The 16,017-nt window shown below is 40.2% G+C and overlaps 1 long non-coding RNA gene across 1 annotated transcript in view; it reads left to right on the top strand.

Annotated features, from left to right (window-relative positions):
- The window catches only part of LOC144228437 (uncharacterized), a 209,815-nt gene extending 195,856 nt beyond the window's left edge, over positions 1 to 13,959 (top strand). Inside the window, exon 3 of the long non-coding RNA XR_013334196.1 lies at positions 13,890 to 13,959. This is a non-coding gene — a long non-coding RNA (uncharacterized LOC144228437). The remainder of the gene's footprint in view (positions 1 to 13,889) is intronic.
- The last annotated feature ends 2,058 nt before the right edge of the window (positions 13,960 to 16,017 follow it).

Raw genomic sequence — 16,017 nt, 5'->3', positions numbered from 1 at the left:
GTTGAAGAATGGTTCTTAGAGAGGCAACTTAATTGGTGCCTGTGTTGGTTTTCTTTAGCCTGTGTCCAAGCGGCCACTGACTTGGAGCCCCTGTTGACTTCAGGTATAGAGGGAAAGGAACTCGCTTACTTGGGACTTGGGGACAAGAAGGAAGCTGCATCAGTCACTCAAGCCCCCACGCTCCCACCCCTGTGCTCAGGACTGCTGCTTGGGAGCACCGGGTATTTTTCCACTGGAGAAGTGCTTAGTGGCTGTGGTGATAACAACTCCTCCTTGAAGATGACTCAGCTGCTCTGGTCTTCTGCCAACGTCTTGTTCAAGAGGGAAATGAAGGAGGCTCCAGACCGGGAGAATGGAACACCCACAGCAGGAAAGAAGTGTGTGGCGAGGACTTCCACCTTGTACACTTCGTTCCCCCAGGTCACCTGCATAATAGGGGCCTATGTTTCCCCAATGCACATTGGCTGCCAGACTCACAAAATACCATCTTAGAGATACTGTCTTTTCTTCTCTTAGAGAGAAAAGAAGGCATGGAGAAGTGAAGTGAAACACCCCAAGCCTGTGTTCTTGACCCCTGCTTCTTTGGGCTTTCTAAGCAGAACCAGATTCTTCCTGATGCCTCCCGTTAGGGGTCTTTATTTCAGAAGCTGGGAGCTCTCTCTTTTTTGCCTTCCTTGCTCCTTAAACCCTGTTAAGGAGTAACAGAAGCTGCTTACTAATGACTCAGGTGCTAACTCTTTTGTAAGAAGGCAAGTTTCAGGGGGAGGAAAGGCAAACATGCTTCTGGGTAAGTCATTTCACGTTTACAAAGCTACCTTTGATGTGTAATACACTTGGATCCCCAAGCTTGCTTGTATTTTAAACTCAAAACATTGTTAGCATGACTTTGCTTCATTTCCTGGAAGAGAAAAACCAGTGTATTATCTGGAAAATCCCTCTGGTTTGATGCATAGTTCACCATTTTATCTCAGCTCCCCAGTGTATATAGTTGCTGCCAGAAATCCAGACATTCTCCCAGGTAAGAACATCTGCCATTGGAAGTTGCAGGGAACAAGGAGGCCTCTTGGCTATGACTCCCCACCATCTCTGCCAGCATCCAGGCCCTGAGCTGTACTGTTCTCATATCCAGAGCAAAGAATGATTCTTACCCCAAATGGGAACAATGTTTCTGTATTTATAAATCTGAGAAATTCAGACACATCTGCTCATATTTACACCAATTCTGTTGCGGCTGTAAAATTGCATATGCTATTTTGATGAAACTTTATCTTAATTTCATTACCAGCCTGAGTAATCATGTGATAATTGCCTGATTTTCAAGTAACTGGGCAAAAATGATATTTAGAGGGTTTTTGTTTTTTAGTTTCTCTTTTTAGACTCACGACTTTAATAAAATATTCTGCTACTTTATTTTCCTAAATGGAAGCCAAAATAATACATTTTCAAGCTAGTCATCTGTCCAGACTCTGAAGGAAAAATGGTTGACCATACCTTAAAGAGGGGATCATCGATGGTCTCAGTGATGGTCCAGTTCAGGCAAAGAAAGTTACATTAAAGTGTATTTGAGGTGAGGAAAGATGCTGTAGAAGAGCTCAGGATTTGGTTTCAAACAAACCTTGGTTAAAGAGGCACATTAGCAGATACCTATGTTAGTTTTCTGTAGCCTGTGCCAAGTGGCCATTGACTTGGCCTTTGCTAACTAGTTAGTATGTTACCTTAGGCAAATAAATCACATCACTTCTTTGAGCCTTATTCTTCTCATCTAGAGAATAAGTTTTTAGAAAATACCTACATTCTGTCAATTTTTGTGATTGTATATATAATCACCAAGGGCTTGGGATGATGTCTACTGCATAGGCGATGATAAATGTTAGCTCTTAGCATTTTTATTACCTTCCAAACCTGTGCGTATCCTGTTGTATCCAAATGGCTTCAGGTATTGTGAGAGAGTTCACTTGGTTTACCTAAATAGGAAAATACTTTGTTTTTCTGATTGCACTACAGTTCCCTGATTGGAATAGGAAACCAGGGCCACCATATTGCACAATACTACTCCAGGATACGCTGTTCACATTTTGGTCCAAATGACTTGCCTTCCTTAGAATTAAGCATTGGAAAATTTGGAGGAACTTACCATAGAAGTCAGCGACATACATAGCTCTCAATAGTGGCCCCCTTTCCTTCCAGTTTGACCCTATCCTGATGGCAGGTTTGGGGACCACCTAGAATCATGATGTTATCACTCTATGGATCCCAAGCAGCCACTGTGTAGGAATCTCCATTTGCCACACCCCTCTCATGAAGCTGGGTGTCCTTGGATATGACCATGGTTCAAATATACCTAAGTCTGTTATAACCTATTGGAGATTTTCCTTCATGCTATCTGTGTGATAAGAAGCCCTACACCCTACAGTCTAACTGGCCATCTCTAACCTTAGTTCTGCCAAGCCTGTGCTACTTTTGAGGTCCAAATATGTACCTGAGGCTATATATGCCCAATACTTCTCTCAGTTTCAACTTAGGCCAAAACTTTGAACTAGGAATTAGTCACCTTGAGTTCTAGTCCTAGCTCTTCTACAAATCAAACATTTGAGTTGAGGCAAGTGTTGCAGATTGCCAAATGATCGAAAGTATTCTCATGTCTGTGTGCAAACTCCTTTGCAGTGTGACTTTGTATCCCATCCCATCAGGAGAGGTCCTCTAATTCTCAACCCCCTAAAGCCATGCTTGGCTAAGTGACATGCTTCAGTCAATAAGAGACCAGCAAATACAATGCAAGCAGTGCCTTTAAAAGTGTTTGCATGTTGGGCCTTGCTCTGTCTTGCTGCTGAGATCTGTCCTGCCGTATGTGAGCAAGTTCTGACTAGCCAGCTGGATGATTCAGTATTTAAGACCATAGCCAGACTCTGAATGATGTCCCACCAGATTAATGAGTCTTCCAGCTGCAAGAAATGTGGATGAGATTATTTAGATGATCCAGCCTCAATTATGCCAGACCAAAAACCTATCCGGTTAACTCACAAAATTATGAGCAAATACATGATTGGGTTTTTTTTAAGCCATTGATGTTTGGAAGGGTCTGTAAACAGCTAAAGCAAACTGGTAATGTAGCTCAGTTCCTTTCTCTGATTCTCTTTCCACATCATGAAAATGAGAGTATGGAATCAGATGAGTGCTATTAAGTACAAGGCACTGGAGCCACCAACGTCCTAACCCAAGTGCATATGAAACATTGTTAACTGATCACAGCACACTTTCTCATCAGACCCAGAAATAGGGAAACACTGCTTCTTATTCCAGCACTCTAGTATGGACCCCAGTGCCCCCTGTGAGCAATGGGATCATACCCATTTGCCAGCTCTGTTCCAAGTTAGTAATTCTCAATCCAGACCAATCACCACAGTCCTCCAGGGAGAGGTATAGACCATCAGATTGTCTACTTCAACTTTGTTGAAATCACATTTAGTGCGTTTGGGTCAGCCTAGAGAGCTAAAGGTTTCCAGGTGGTTCTAATAATGAGACAGGTTTGGGGATAGTAGATGGAATGATTTTTTAGGTGTTTTCCAATCCCATCCTTTGGTTATCCTGACCAAAGCATTTCCTTAATCTTAGCTGACAGGGTAATAACAATACCTTCTATCCCTAAGTAATCCCATGCATACATACACATGAGTCTTCAAGTGAATCGCCTATACTACTTTGAATAAACCTAAGGTTCTCCTCTAAAATCCTTCTTTCAATATTCAGTAAGCCAGAGGGAGAAGACCCTCTTAATCATTCAGAAGAAGGAGAGAAAGAGAGACTCCCAGATTCAGAGTAAGGAAATTTAACTGGTTTATTCTCTAGAGGCATAAACCATGGATCTTGCTCTGAAGGAGTGAGTTTACAGTATTGTTATTAAGAAGACCATGAATCAGGGGTACCTGAGTGACTCTGTCGGTTAAGCGTCCAACTCTTCGTTTCGACTTTAGTCATTTTCTCGTGGTTGGTGAGACTGGGCTCTGTGCTGTCAGAAATTCTCTCTCTTCCTCTCTATCTGCCCCTCCCCTCCTTGCATGTGCTCATCCTCTCTCTCTCAAAATGAATAAACTTATTAAAAACAAAAAAACATGAGTCTATACTTGGGTTTCCAAACTGTGACCTAGCATGTGACATACATAAAATTACATGCAAATCAAGGTCTCTAGGTTAGAATATTGAAAGAAAACCGTGAAGTGCCAATAATAATACTGACAACTAATACTTATTAAGTGCCTTCTATGTGCCAAGACTTCGTTACTTCATCTCACTGACTCCTCCGAATTACTACACAAATGGGTACTTTTATTCCCATTTAATGGACAAAGCAAGTGAGTTCCAGAGAGAGAAGTAACTTACCTGGAGTCACATAAGTAGAGGGTGGCAGAGCCAGGCAGAATCCACATAGATCTGACTCTACACTCCTCACTCCACGCTAGTGTGTACACAGCCTCATGATGATGCTATCATTAATGCATAGGAAACATCAGCAAACTCCCGAAAGACATTTGCCTAAAACACACCAACTATGGCAGAATGTTAAAGCAAGTTAAAACCATGAAAGAAAATGAAGGGTTAGTTCCTTCTCTTACATTTTCTCATCAAAACTCACAATCCCGTTATGTTTATTGCTCCCATCATTCCAGTTTCTTCTTAAAAAGAAGTTTTGATTGACAACTTCTTGGAAGTCACTATCACTTAATATCCTTACCTTCGCTTTAGTCATTTTACTTTGTTTCTTCTCTACTGTTTCTATACAAAGGGAGAAAAATACCGCTATTTTGCTTTTTCTGTATTATTCTATTTGGAAAATCTCAGAAGCCTTTCTGTGTTTTTCTTTACCTTTCCAAATTCTACCATTTCCAGGAAGTAAGTCATATATTCAAGGGGATGAAAAGCAGGAGAGCTTGGCTCCAGTGATTTGTTTTTCAAATGAGAATGGAGAAATCAGTAAAGATGGCAGAATATTCCCATTCATTTGTGCAACAGACACACATTTTTTGAGCACAAAGGGCTTTATCCCTTGATAGGTTTCTTGGAACATTCCTTCTACTAAAGGAGAGAGTCCTAAATTAGATAATTGTATTGATAAATATACAGTTAAATTGAGAATGGTGGAACAGAGCTATAGGGTCCAACAAAGACTTGTAACAGGGAGTTGACATCAGGAAGGCCAGGGAAGCTTTTCTGAGGAAGGGAGAGACACAAGATCTAAGTTAACTAGGATAAGGAGAGGATGGGGCAAGAATGTACTGAGCAGAGAGAACAGCGTGTGCAAGAATGCTGTAGGAAGGTAGCTATGCTCACCACTGTATCACCAACGCGGGAGTGCTGTGGGGATTTAAAATACCAGCATGGTGAGAGCAGAAAATGAGGAGTGTGCTATGGCTGAAGAAGGAGACAGGAAGACCGCCATGCTGGGCTTGCAGTTAAGATTTCAGATTTAATGCTGAGAACAAACTGAGGGCTGATGGGGGTGGGGGAGAAGAGAAGGGGGGTGATGGGCATGGAGGAGGGCACTTGTTGGGATGAGGAATGAGTGTTATATGGAAACCAACTTGACAATAAACTATTTAAGAAAAAAAAAGTTTTCAGATTTTATTTCCAGAGCAATGAACATATTGAAAGATAATGATTGAGGGGATAGTTCTCTCAGGTTTGGATTATGAAAAGATCAGTCTGGCTGTAGGGATTAATAAAACACTTTCCTATAGAAAGACCTTGTTCATCATGCACTTTTGGCATAAAATAAGGAAGTCTTCAACAATTTTCTTTTTAGTAGGCAGAGGTCATAGCATAAGTGAAATTATCTCAGGAAACTTAGTTTTCAAAATCCTTGTTATTGAATTGAGCAGGGAAGCCATCTCCCTATTGTTGTGTCATTAACAAAGAAGACAAAGCATTCACAAGCCCAAGCACCAAGAAACAAGCCTGGATTCGTTTCTCAGTTTCTCACAGTGATCAAGTCCCTTTGGGAATTAGTGTGATCAGCAGCAGCAGCTCTATATTCAACTAGTTCTTCTAGAGTTTATAAAACACTTCTACAAACATTACTGGAGATTAATAATAATAATCCACACCCGTGAGAGCTAATCAAGTTCTCCAGACTATTCCAATTTACTTCTTGTTGTATCTTGTAGGGAACAATTATGTTCATTTTAGACATAAGGAAGCTGTGGTGCAGAGAGATGCACTTAATGATTGAACTCACAAGTTCAACTTGCAAGTGATGAACCTGGGGCTTGCCCCCAGGTCTGCTGATGTCTACCCTGAAACTTCACCACCATACATTGTAGCCATTTCCAGATCACCTGGAATTAATTCTTGCTTCCACCATTTACTTACCATGTAAGCATGGACAAGTTTTTAACTTTTCTGAAGTTTGGTTTCCTGATCTATAAATGTGGACAATAATAGAGCAATATGAAAGAGTTATATAAAATAAACTAATATACATAATACACTTAGAACTGCCTAATCCATAGTAAAGGCTCAACCAGTGTTTGGTATTATTATTATTACCATTATGATTGTGTATTTTCCACTATAATGTGCTAATTTGAGTGGGGCAGAGAATCCGTAAAAATAATTAAAGTATTTTTTAAAGCAGCTTAAATTCAATAGGCAAGTATTCTTAGTGTTTGAAGTGTTAGATAGGCTTTACCCATAGTAACAAGGGAGTTGACCTCATTAGGAAAGCTAGGGGAGCTTTTTTAATTTTATTTTTTAAATTTGTATTCAAATTAGTTAACATACAGTGTAGTCCTGGCTTCAAGAGTAGAACCCAGTGATTCAACTCTTACATATGACACCCAGTGCTCATCCCAAAAAGTGCCCTCCTTAATGTCCATCACCCATTTAACCCATCCCCCAACTCCAGCAGGCCTCAGTTCTCTGTGTTTAAGAGTCTGTCTCTGTTTTTATCTTATTTTTCCTTCCCTTCCCCTATGTTCATCTGTTGAGTTTCTCAAATTGTAACATATGTGTAAAATCATATGATATCTGTCTTTCTCTGAGTGACCTATTGTGCTTAGCATAATACCACCCACATTGTTGCAAATGGCAAGATTTCATTGTTTCTCATTGTCAAGTAGTATTCCATTGTGTATATAAACCAGATCTTCTTTAGCCAAGCATCAGTCGATAGACATTTGGGCTCTTTCCATAATTTGGCTATTGTTCATAGTGCTGCTATAGAGGAAGAGACAAATGATCTAAGTTAACTAGAAGAGGGAGAGGCTGGGTCAAGAGTGTGCTGAGCAGAGAGAATAGCCATTGCTATCATTTCTTTTTTACTAATGAAGAAATTAAAGCTTAGAGATTAAAAGTAATTTATTCAGAGTCCTTAAGCTGAAATGTGGCAGGGCCAATATTTAGAGACAGGTAATTCTGACCTCCAGGGCAGCAGTCCTGGAGACCTGGCTGGTCTGTCTGAAAGCTCTGGGATTTATTGGGAGGCCACTGAAATGAGCCGCTGCAAGTGGTAGAGGCAGCAAGAAGGCACCAGGAGTTGAGAGTTGAGCAAAAAGGAGCTTGTTGGAAATGGATTTTCCTCCCGACTAGTTGAGTTGGCTGGCAGAGTTTTTAAAGCCTGAGAAGTTTAAGGATGTACACATTTGTAGGAGAACAGGATGTTAATGGAAACATAAAATGTCTTTGTCAATGAGAGCTTAGCATTTTTAGTTGAAATGTACTGTAAGGTAAAGCTTAGAAATTGTGGTCTATAAGGCTTCCCAGTCAAGAATAAAAAGAGAATAGATTTCCATTTGAAGGAATTATATAATGATTTAATATGTTATTGATTTTGTCCATTTTCACCACATAATTTTTCGTGTCTTTCCTCCTTATACCCCTTTCTTGCTATTTATCCTGGTAAACTCCACACCCCAGGATGGACGGTTTAATTGCTATTACTCATTCAGTAAGATAGCTTTTGTTTCCAGGTGTTAGGTGTCCAGCAATGCTAGTCCCAAACTTTTCAACGGGTATGTAATGTAAAATCTGTTTGAAGAGCAAATAGCATATTCATTTGACTCAAGAACGAACATTTGATCTCTCAGGCAGGCTTGTCTGTTGTCTTGGCAACCTGAAACTGAGATGGTCTTGTGGAATTTCTACCCACCTCCCTTTATTTTAGGCTTATTTCCATTTTGCTCTGGATGATGCCACCAAACTGAAGATTCCATTACAGACATGTGAACCTCTCTTCATGGTAGGAAATGACCATTGCCTGTCCTGAGAAAATAATTAGAATCAAAAGGACAACAGCTGGCCCTGTTGAAAAAATGTCTTTATGCATTTTTAATGCAGTTTGCCTAGGTGGTCAAGGTTGATTTATTTTAAAGGTATGTTGGGATTGGAATACAAATAAATATCATGTGTATTCCTACTTAGAGTTTTCATAAAGACCATATATGCTGACAATATGATTGCGGCCTGCACATTTCCTTTATCTGATGTTCATAATCATTTCGTTGCCTTTAAATGTTACCTTACTGTGAAGTATAAATAAGGAGTAGAGGAAATGAGGCATTTCATAAAGCACCCTAAATAATTCTCAATTATGCTGTTAATGTAGCAGGATATGCTTGGGTCTTTCAGAGAGGTGTTATTGTGCATGCTCATGCCTGAATATATTTACCACCTCTGCTGTAACAAGTAGAATGTAAGAGCATCTCAGACTCACCTAAAATACATGACACTTTTTATATAAAGACAAAACCGAAGACCCATTAGTATAACCAAGCATGTGCATTGAGTTTTCTCCCGCTAGTAATTATAGCGAAAGAAACCATTCTTAAATTGTTACGGTACTTCAATCCCTCTAAAAAGGACTTGAACTGCCATGGCAAAGGGCATGGATTTTGAGGTGGTTGGATCGAGGTTAAGGGGGCAGTGAATGGCCATACAGACTCAGGCTTTTTCTATGTGAATCTGTCAAACACAGTGTCAAAGTCAAGTTTTAACCTCATTAGAATTCATTAACTGAGAAATATAATTCTATAGACAAGGCTCTACTTGCAATCTAAGAAAAACTCTGGATATCTCTTACCTTATGCAGTAATTACCAGTTGCTAAGTTGGGTTGTATGCATGTAAAAATAAAAAAGAATGAATTTGAGTGAGGCTAAATATAGAAGCCAAGATCCAAATTCTATTGTATTAGACTTCTACATGACTCAACCAATTCCATAGGTTGACATCTAGTCTAATTTTAAATCCAGAGACTTTATAGCAGTAAAAAGTATTTCCTAATTAGGTAAGAAATTTGCCCATCATTCTCTATTCTTGGTGTTTATCCGAAGAAAGTCATTTATGTTTTGAAGTCACCATTCAAATGGAAACTCAGAGATTTCCACGTTTGTTCCAAGCCGCATTGGACTTCCAAGAAATGTGCTGAATTGTTTTAGCTGTGGTGCAATCACCAAATCATTGTGGAAACTGAGCTGGAATTCAGTAAGCAGAATTGCAGCTACCAAGACAAGATTTAACTGTCACTCACACTGACCGAATCTCAAAGGCTTAATAAATGCTAGAACCTCACTTAATTACCATTTGTTCTTTCATGACAGTAAAAATCATTATAAATTATGCAGATAAGTAATTCATCATGGTGAATATGCTGGAAAAAATCTGGGTCTGTGATATTAAATAATATTGACTTGAGGCTTGGTGAAAATTAAAATTATAGAGCAAGCGGATAAACTTTGCCCTACTACTTAGTACAAATGAAGTCTTGAAGATACTCAAACAAGACTTTATTGCCTACTCTTCATAGTCCAGTTGTGCAGCGCACAAACATTTACTTTAAACCAATTGATTAGAGATTTATTTACTGCCTACAATACACAAAGCCTTGCATTAAGCTCTAGTTCACGGGTCCATTTTGGTCTCACTGGAATTTAAACTTGTGCTGCCAGTCCATTTCTTAGAGTGGCAAGAGTGGCAAATAATAGTTGTTGCCTTATCCCAACAAAATTTCTCCTAAATTCTTGATAGTTCAGCTTTATAAATTCGGAAGGATTTGTTTAAAAAATCATTTTACCCTGTCAAAAACTGAAGTTCTAGCTTGTGTGTTAGTGAATGAGATGTTTGACTCCAAGCTCAGTGAATTTTCCCTAATATAAACAGCCTGTTCTAAAGCTGTGCAAATGAAACTGGTAATGAAGGCCAATACTATGGCTGAACTAGGCATGAGACAAGCGAGCTGTGGTAAGGGGTAATGATGTTATGAGAGAGGAGCTTAGGTGTGAAGCACTGTATAGAACAGACAGTAGGAGAATCAGAGAGAAGCATAGGAACACTGGAAATCTTAAGACCTGGGATACTTCTTCCAGGAAAGTACACCAAAAAAGAAATGAGGGCAGTAAGGACTATAACTACCAGCATTTTTGAATGCCTAATGTCCCAGGAATTGTACTAAGTACTTTACACACATTATCTTATTAAATCCTCAAAATGACAGCCATTCTCTACCGCTCATTTTTTAGTTGAAAAAACTGACCCAGAGAGGTTGATACACTTGTCCAAGAGCACACACAGCTGGGAAGTGGCAGAGCTAGGATTCAACTTAGATTTGCCTCCAGAATTCAAGTAATTTTCTTTTTTCTTTTCTTTTCTTTTCTTTTATCATATTTTTATTTATTTTGAGAGAGGGCACTGAAGGAAGAATGAGAGAGAATCACAAGCAGGCTCCACACCATCAGAGTGGAGCCTGATGCAGGGCTTGAACTCCCGAACCATGAGATCGTGACCATGAGATCATGAAATCGAGAGTTGGACGCTTAACTGACTGAGCCATCCAGGCACCCCCAGTGTTCAAATTCTTAATCGCTACATTCTAGTTCCTCACAAATAGAGATTTCACAAATCCAGGGGTTGGCTCTGCTGGGATCATGACAACAAAGAGGTGTGGAATTTGTGTCCACTCAGTAAATGGCACCTCAGCTTGCCCAAGTCAGAAACCTAGGAGTAATCTTTAAATGACTCTGTTCCATCCTTTACCACCAACCTCCAGTCCATCGTGTCAGTTCTACCTTGACAGTGTATCCCAAATCTGGCCACCGTTCTCTAGCTCCACTACATAGTCCTTGACCTCAAGAGTTGTCATTTCTTACTAAGACTACTAAGACTACTAATGGCCTCTAAATGGTCTCCTTGTTTCCACTGCTAATTTCCTACTCATTTTGCACTTAGTACCCAGAGTCATTTTTCAAAAGTAAATCAGATTATGACAGTACCCTGTTCCGAATTTTCTCATGGCTTCCCATTACTTACAGAATAAAATACAAAATCCTTTCCATAGTTTATGAGGTCCTTCAGCATCTGCTCTGTCTACTTCTTCTTATTTGCCTCCAGTGACCTTTATCCCATTATACTTTGATCCAGTTATGTGGGCCTTTCTGTTCCTTGAATGTGCCAAGGCAGATTCCATACTTAAGTCATTGTTCCTCTCTCTGTAGGGAGTGCTTTTCCTCCACATCTGCCACAGATAGGCTCTTCCTCATCAGGTTCCAGTTAAAGTATTATTTCCTCCACAAATCCCCCTTTGAACATCCAGTTTCATTGCTCACATCCTCCTAGACAACTTGTTTTTATTTCTTCATAGCACTTAGAGCACTACGTGATAGTATGCCTTTTGTTATCTGCCCCCTCCCAATCTCAAATATAATTTTTATGAGAGTAGGATCCTAGTCTGTCTGTATTTTTGTCTCATTTTCCAGCCCTAAGAACACTACCTGGAACATACTAGTTGCTCACAAAGTGCTCAAGGTTGTATGATTGAATGAATTAGCACAAAGCAGGGCTCAGAGAAATTGAGTGAGACTTAATCATGGTTCCTTGGCTAGTACAAGGTAAAGATGGACCAGCAAGCTAATACCCAGAAGTTGCTGACATCCCTAAATGCTAGAGAGCTCAGAGCTCAAAAGGTCAGAGGAGAGCCGGTGTTTGAGTTAAGTCTTAAAGAGAGTAGGATTTTGACACGTAGACATCAAGGCTAGGCAATCCAAACAGAGGGTACAGCGTGGGCTAAGGCAGAGAGGTGGAGAGATTCAGGGCAAACATGTTCCCCTACAAGAACAAAATATCACATTGGCTGAGATAAGCAAAGAAGAGAAAAGGGTTGACGTACCAGCCTCCCACTCCTCAGGCTTCAAGCTTGTGGAAGAGTTTTTGCAACTGACACTACAGTTAAGGGATTCTTAATTGTACCTTTTTAGCTTTTAGCTCATCTATTGCAATGCCTAGCCTACTTCTCTTCTGCCTCCGTTATGAAGCTCTTGCACAGCTCAGGAGTAATTACCATGAAGTTGCTTTAGACTCTGATAACAGAGTGCCAGCAAAACTTGGTGGTAGGTGGGAAAGAGTGGGAGTCCAGAAATAATGGGTTCTTAACTCACCTTGGGACCTCAGGGAGATGTTTTCCCCTCTTTATATCTCAGTTTACCCACCTGGTAAGATTTAGCTGTCCAGTCAATTTCTAAAAGTCACTGGTTTGATGTAGAGAATTAATTACCTCTCAGTCCTAAAGTCATGCATTTATGTATTCATCTATGCATGTTTATCGGTTGTCTTTTTTATGGGGAGTGTATCAGTTTCTTGGGGCTGCCATAACATGGTACCATAACTCGGGTGGCTTAAAATAATAAGAATGTATTCTCTCACATTTCTGAAGGCCTGAAGTCCTAAATTAGGGTATAGATAGGGCCATCCTCCCTCCAGTGTTTCTACAGGAGTATCTTTCCTCGTCTATTCCAGCTTCCAATGGCCTTGGGCCTTCCTTGGCTAGTGGTTGCCAAACTTCCACAAGGTTGCCTGCTTTGTATGTTTCTCGGTTTCCTTCCTGGGCTCAAAATCCGCTTCTACCACTTCTTCCATGTGTGGTCTTGAACATGGCACTACGTATAATCATCTCGTAGGAGCGTCCAGATGATTAAATGAGATTATATACGTATTTTGCACATTGGCATGTGACTGGCACACGGCCAGTGTTCACTAAATACTTCCTTGGAACCGCTATCCTCGTTGGTAAAGCATTTCCAGTGATGGGGTGTTCTGTCCATCCAGAAAACAAATCTGTGTCCACACCAAACTGCTACAGAGGAGAGTGGAGATAGTTAACTGGGAAATTAAAACCCCAAAACTCTGACCATAGAAAACAAGGGCCTGAAATAGGCAGACCGACTCTCTGCATTGATTGTATTGTCCAGATAAATATTCAGTTGCCTCCTTAATGACATCCAAATAGACAGAGGCTGGATTTAAGGTGTATTCAGTACCTTTTTACTTTCTAATGGGCAGTTTCAGGTGCAGCCAGCACTCTTGGCAAGATGTAGTTGATGTCGTAGATTTCTTGGTGTAGGAAACCTATAATGCTTAAAACAAACAATCATTTTAATCCTTGAAATCTTGACAGTAGGAAGAAAAATCCAATTTGTAGAGGTTTTTACCCTTAAATATCCATGGTTTATATACCTCAAAGAAGGCAAGCCCCGATTCCAGGGGCCTGAGGCTTTTTGCTGTCAGTGCTGGAGTGGGGTGCCGGCTTGTCCTGCAGCAACAGGGACCCTCTACTATAAACTGTGCACTCTTTATATACACGGAGAACACCTCCAGTAACTCATCAGGTTTATCAGATACAGATTGTTCTAGGGTTTTTGAGTTCTGCTACAGGATCCCAGGACCACGGCCTCTTTAGGATATTCTAGGACAAGTTATGATCTCTCATGATACAGGGCAAATATGTCAGAAAGGGTCTGTGTCTTCTGGGCAGTTGCATGGAGAGGAGGGAGGGTGGGGTGGGCCTGCAGAGGTTAGGCTCATGGGGGTTGCCGTTCTGGTACTTATCACTTCTTTTCCCTGCTGTTTCAGGTTTGGTCTGTGTCCCTGTCCATGTTGAACACCCTAAGACACTGCCATTTGCCTGAGCAGATGCCTAAACCTATATTTCTGCATGGGTCTGGAGACCAAGGTTAGAGCAACGACCTGGGACTAGTCCATTCCCTTTGTTTGATTAAAGCCCCCATAATGATGGCAGCTCCTGTGTCTGTCTTGTTTAAAATCATGGCTGCCTCCTGAAATACAGTAAGTGTTTAGGAAATATTTGCGAAAAAAATAGAAGCGAAGAAGGAAGGAAAGAAAGAGGGAAAAGATGAAGGAAGAAAGGGAGGAAAGGAGGGAGAGAAGAAAGAAAGGAAGAGAAAAAGGAAAGAAAGAAAGGATAATACAGCAAATACCTGTGCTGAGCTATATTCCGTATCCAACTGTGATTTCTAACTTTTGCCCTGTTGATATGATACTATCTTATCATACAGCTGGCACTTTCTCATGGTTAGAGATCCCTCCTAGCCACAGCCTACCATGGTCTAACCCTGTTAAGGCCTCTCTATTCAGACTTACAGACTTGACTCCTAGTAATTACCTCCTTCTCTCTCTTTTCCCTATTCAAACTTCTAAGAGGTAGACAATCACAGGGGCTCATTTTATCTTTTCTGTTGCTGAATTCTGCTGTCTCACAGATTATTAGTTGTTAATGGCTTGACTAACTCTATGCCAGATGCTCACTCTCAGGCCAATCAGCTGTGATTAAACGTTCTAGGCACTTTTCAGGAAATTTACTTTATAAATATTTTCCAGAGGAAAATGCAAATCTTTCAATGTGAACCCACTTAATGGCATACCATTTTTTTTTTTTAGCAGCAGTAGCTCATTACCATACTGACCAATATATTAAACAAAGTCGGATACATCTGAGACCAAAATCATCTTATTAAAATGACAGGGAAGCCAATAAAATGCATCACCCATATAGCTTAGGAGACTAAGCCTGACTCATTCCAAGAAAACTATCCCAAGGGGAGTGCCTATAAAATCCTTCTGTGTTCCTCCTTTTTCCACTCCACATTATGTCCATGTCAGTGAATTATTTTCACACAATTAAAGCACCCATATAGGAAATATGTACAAATGGAAATATGCTCACTCCCATTTGCAGAGATCCTTATTTGCTTCATGATTTTCCCAGAGTGCAATTTACCTCATTTCCTGTTGCTCCAGCCGCTGACACTGTGGAGGGAAGCAGGCACGAACTAAATTGTCACTCAAAAGACATCACTGTCCTTTGCGTGAATAATAAAAAGTCCTAATGTGTTGGGACAAAATAGAGGATTTTTTCTGATTTTTAGATGTTGAGATACGTGATTAAGCGGAGAATCTGTAACAATTAAGGGATCAGCAAGGCCGAGACAGCGATGTTTATGGTCCTTTTATGGTGATACCAGAGTCTGGGCTCAGCACACCACCGCTCCCAACTCTCCGAGCCTCCCATAAGCTTACAAATGATCTTCCATTTATTTTAAATCAATCAAGTATCCCTAGAGGAATTTACCAGAAACCCAAATATAATTACATAAACACAGAGGCTTCCTAACTATGTATGTATTGTTCCAACAGAAAAATAGAAGTGCAATACAGAAGGAGTGAAGGTTTATAAAATGCAGTTTAATGTCTTACCAATAAGAATTGGATATATATACCTTAACTAAAAAAATAAAAAATAAAAAAGGAATAAGCCCAGATGATATGATTAGACCCTTGCTGTGGTTGGAATTACCCCAAACTCTCCTCATTTAAATGAAGTTTACTCTGTTTCATAGTCTCCTTTGCAGTATCATACTTATTCAAATCCTAGAAAATTGGTAACTTCATCAGCAAGAGGCAATGCGAGGGCCTGAGGATATAGCTGGTCTTTTATTTATTCATTAGATCTATATAACATCTCTTTTCCAAAGAGCTCCAGGCCCTGTAGAGAATGTTAAACTGATGCTAGACCAGAGTTTCATGGAAATGAGAACAGAGCTGGGCTAAGGAGAAGTGGCAGCAGAGGAGGCAGAAGGAAGTGTAAGAGGAAACGGAGATGTTTATGGTGGGGAAAAGACACAAGAAGTCTTTAAAATGCCAAAATAAAAATGCAGAGTCTCCAAGTGCTGGCTGTCTCAGA

This window comes from Crocuta crocuta, unplaced genomic scaffold, assembly GCF_008692635.1.
Source record: "Crocuta crocuta isolate KB4526 unplaced genomic scaffold, BGI_CrCroc_1.0 scaffold213, whole genome shotgun sequence".
In the NCBI taxonomy this organism is placed as follows: domain Eukaryota; kingdom Metazoa; phylum Chordata; class Mammalia; order Carnivora; family Hyaenidae; genus Crocuta; species Crocuta crocuta.
This window is presented reverse-complemented; position numbering and strand designations above follow the sequence as displayed.